Source organism: Sinocyclocheilus rhinocerous, unplaced genomic scaffold (genome assembly GCF_001515625.1).
Source record: "Sinocyclocheilus rhinocerous isolate Xijiao unplaced genomic scaffold, SAMN03320098_v1.1 scaffold632, whole genome shotgun sequence".
Lineage (NCBI taxonomy): Eukaryota > Metazoa > Chordata > Actinopteri > Cypriniformes > Cyprinidae > Sinocyclocheilus > Sinocyclocheilus rhinocerous.
The window spans coordinates 1,051,385-1,055,945 of record NW_015639247.1 but is presented as its reverse complement, the minus strand read 5'-3'; positions in this window follow the sequence as shown (position 1 = coordinate 1,055,945).

The window sequence follows — 4,561 nt, the reverse complement described above, 5'->3', positions numbered from 1 at the left end:
GTTGGCCGAATTGCTGACGCTAATAAGAGCGTTCAACTTAATTGATTTTGTTGGTGTAATAGTGTGGCGTTCCCTCTGAGCTCAATCCAATCTCACGTTCCCATTCCAACACGTTTCACTAAATAGACCGAATGCATGGAAATAGAGAGTTTCTGCAAAAACACTGAAGCCAAACTCTCATGTGGTTAACACAGAAGAATATTAATAACATATTTACCACCGAGAAACTCCAACAAGGCAGAGATTTATGAGACATCCACAGATCTATGCACTCTGATGGATGTGCTACATTATAAAGTGTAACTGCAAGAACTGTTTTATCGTTTAGTGTTTATTGTAACCCAGTCTCATGAATGTGCATTTCAGTTGCACGATTTTCTGTTACTATTTGGCGTACTACTTATACGCAAAAATGGACTTTGGCGTGCATATAATACGCAGTTGGTTGGTTTAGGGGTGTGGGGTAGGTGTGTATTATATGCACGCCAACAAAGTGCGTATCATATCCTTGATGATGATTTGAACTAAATAGTATTTTTTTCTATTCGAAGCACATTAAGTACTTTCTGAAAGCCAATATACTTAATATGTTAGTGCTGATACATCAGTGGCATTTATTTTTGTGACTGGTGTGTGTTATTAATACTTATTTATATATTAGAAAGGAATATGGCCCATTTAGAAAATTTTCCTATCAAATTTTAAATCATCGATGTGACACGAATTTCGATTTGTGTTATATTACAAACAATTACAGAATTGTTTAACAACTTTTTAAAAACCGTTCGTCAGATGTATGTAATTCTATTGTAGACATTTCATGTTATTCTTGATGAGTCTGAATTTTTTTTTATTTTTTATAATTATTTATTTTTCAATCAGATACCACAGATTCAAAAGTACAGTAAGTTCTTTTTGAAAGCCAGTATACTTAGATATTAGTGCTGATACTTCAATCATTTATTTTAGAGGAGAATCTGGTCTATTTATAAGTAAATAAAATATCATGATCAACATTACATTGATAATGAAATTGCAGACTTTTATTTTTTGTTTTATTAAAAACAATTATAAATCAATAAACAAAATCACTAGAGTAAATGTCACATTTTATTGATTGACTGATTGATGGTGTTATTAATTTATGTAACACTATAATAAAATCAGGAGTTTCAAATCTAAAGGTCAGTGTTGGAAGTGTCGGTGAGTCAGTCAGACGCTGCATGTCTGTCCTGATGTTGTTCACTGTATTGAACTGCTGTATGTTTTCCACAGAAGAAAAGCAAATCCGCTGATGTGATAAAGAGATGGTGAAGGATTTCATCGGGTCTCCAGATTCCCAGATAGTGGTCCATGTGTTTAGTTAAGTGAACACTTCTGCTGCCCTTATTTGTTATTTCTCAGTTATTTCCATTATTCCGTCTACAGGCACCAGTCTGCCAAAAAACTCTACAACAAATCAGTAGAGCCGTCCAGAGACTCACTGCCTCACACACACAGAAGAACTAGAAATACTTCAGGTGCCACAGCTTGTTAATGTCTGAGTGTCATTCATTAGACCATAAAATGTCAAATCAAGAGTCATTTGTTGGAAAATAAAGATGCACAAACGGGGTTATTATAGCTAACTAAAATGAAACCATAAAAAGCACACACATTTCAAATAATCAAATAAAATGTATATATATATATATATATATATAGTTGCATTTCTCATTTTAATTTAGTTTAGCTTTGTTTTTTTTAAATAAAACATAAAAATTACAAAATAAGAACAAAATTACTAAAACTTTAATTAAAATTAAAATGAAGATGGAAGATATAAAAAAATAAAATATTAATATAAACTATAATATTATCACAGTTACACTAAAATAAACACAAGCACACTTTGCAAACAAAACAATTTTTTTTTTTTTATGTTTAAACAATAAAAAGTAGATATTATGGACCTGGGACAAGGGTTATTATTGTTAACTGAAACTAAATATATAACGTAAAGCTGTTTTATTTCAGCTTCTCATTTTTTGTCCATTTCTTATTTACATTTAGTTGAAGTTGAAGTACTAAATTAACTCAAACTAAATAAACAAAAAATTTAAATAAAACATAAAAAACTATACGGACATATTTTATAAAAAAAAAAAAAATGAATAAAATGACAAAAACGCAACAAAATTTCTAAAACTTTCAAATTAAAACAGAAAATGTAACCATAAAATCTAATTTAAAATAACTAAAAAATAAAATAAAATAAACAGTATATCAATGATACTAAAATAACATCAGTCACATGCTCAGGCGGTTGGCTTAAAATAAAATGTGTGATCTACCAAATGCCATTCAGATGTTTTTAAGCGTGTGAAGACTTTTTATTGATGGTGTTGGTGTGTCATGCTATGAATGGACGGGCCTGCAGCCTCACCATCGCTGTAGGCTCTGTTTTGCCAGGCGGTTGTTAGGATGTTCTGGGTGGTTGCTAGGGTGTTGCTATGTGGTTGCTACAAAGTCACTTTGGGGTTGTGGGTGGTTGCTAGGGCATTGCTCTGGTATTCTAGGGGTTTGTTAGTTTGTTGCTATGTGTTCTGAGTGATTGCAAGGCTGTTGTGGTGTAATGAGTTGTTGCTAAGGCGTTGCTACACATTCGCTATGGTATTCTGGGTGGTTGCTAGTTCATTTCTAGGTTACTAGGGTGTTCTCGGCATTTGCTAGTTTGTTCTTACGGTGTTATGGGTGATTACGAAGGTGTTGCTGTGGTGTTGTGGATGGTTACTAGGGCGTTGCTATGGTATTCTGGGGGTTGCTAGTTTGTTGCTATGTGTTCTGGGTGATTACAAGGATGTTATGGTATAATGGGTGGTTGCTAGGGCGTTGCTATGTGCTTTCTAGGCAGTTGCTAGAATGTTCTGGGACTAGGTGGTTGCTAGTTCTTTGTTAGGTTGTTCTGGGTGGTTACAATGGTGTTGCTATAGTGTTGGGAGTGGTTGCTAGGGTATTGATATGATGTTCTGGGTAATTACATGGGTTTGCTATGGTGTTAGGTGGTTGCCAGGGCACTGATATGTGGTTGCTAGACAGTTGTTATGGTGTTCTGGATGGTTACTAGGTCATTGCTAGGCAGTTGCTAGGGTGTACTGGATAGTTGCTTGGCAGTTTCTATGGTGTTCTGGATAGTTTCTAGGTTGCCGTTATGTGATTTCTAGGCAGTATCTATGGTATTCGGAGTGATTCCTAGGTCATTGCTAGGCAGTTATTAGGATGTTCTGGGTGATTGCTAGGGAATTTTTATATAGTTGCTAGACAGTTCTTAGGATATTCTGGATGGTTGCTAGGCAATTGCAAAAGTGTTGCTAGATGTTGCTATTGTGACCAAGGTGATTGCTGTATGGTTTGCTAGACAGTTGCTACTGTATTCTGGGTGGTTGCTAGGATGTTGGCATGTCGTTACTTGGCAGTTGCTATGGTATTCTGAGTGGTTGCTAGGTCATTACTAGACAGTTGCTAAGGTGCTCTGGTTGTTTTTTTTCTGTAGTCTTTGGTCTACCTATAGGTAGGTTTGAATGTTTTATGCTTTATAAATACAGGTTGAGTTGTTAGGCTGTTGCTAGGGTGTTCACAATATAATTAGATCTATTAATAGTGATGATTACAGTAAACAATTCGGCCAAGCAACGTGGCAACATTTAAAGTGGTGTGTTTTGTGAAATCGTACAGTATCTCTTCAAAGCCCTTTGTATAAGTCTTTATTTCACCACCAAACCGCACTGATAATTATGCACTGAAATCTGTGATTACACCAAATAATAATTGAATGAGTTTCTGAGCTCTGGCAGAGTTTCATCAGCATCTCCATGGAGATGTTCCTTAGCGAGCCGCTCCTGCTTAACAACAAGATGAAAAAATTTGTGATTTTGGGCTTTTGATATACGCATGAGAGCTGAGAATAACCGTTGTTGTGTAATAATGTTGTAATAATGTTGTGAGTGTTGCTATGATATGCAGTTGCTAAGGTGTTCTTAGTATTGCTATGCCGTGTTGCTATGAAGTTTCTAAGGTGTTTTGAGTGTAGCTATGCAGTTGCTAAGTTGTTCTGATGGTTGCTATGCAGTTACTACGGTGTTCTGGGTGTTGCTATGTGGTTACTAAGGTGTTCTGAGTGTTGCTATGCAATTACTAAGGTATTTTGATTGTTTTGTGTTTTTGCTAAAGTGTTCTGAGTGTTGCTATGTGGTGTTGCTATGCAGTTGCTAAGGTGTTCTGAGTGTTGCTATGTGGTGTTGCTATGCAGTTGCTAAGGTGTTCTGAGTGTTGCTGTATGGTTGCTAATGTGTTCTGAGAGTTTCAATGCAGTTGCCAACAAGCAAAAACAATCATCTGCAGTGCTTTACACTGGTCATACACTCATTTTTGAGTGTGTAAACATTAATCTTCAGTGTCCGATTGTTCTCAAGTGTCCATCAGTAGATGTGTGCTTCTTCTCAAGCTGACCCTATTATATCAATCCCATCATGCCCTTCAGCCTGTAGTGTCTCTGTGATGTGTGGGGAATCTGTACGGTGTC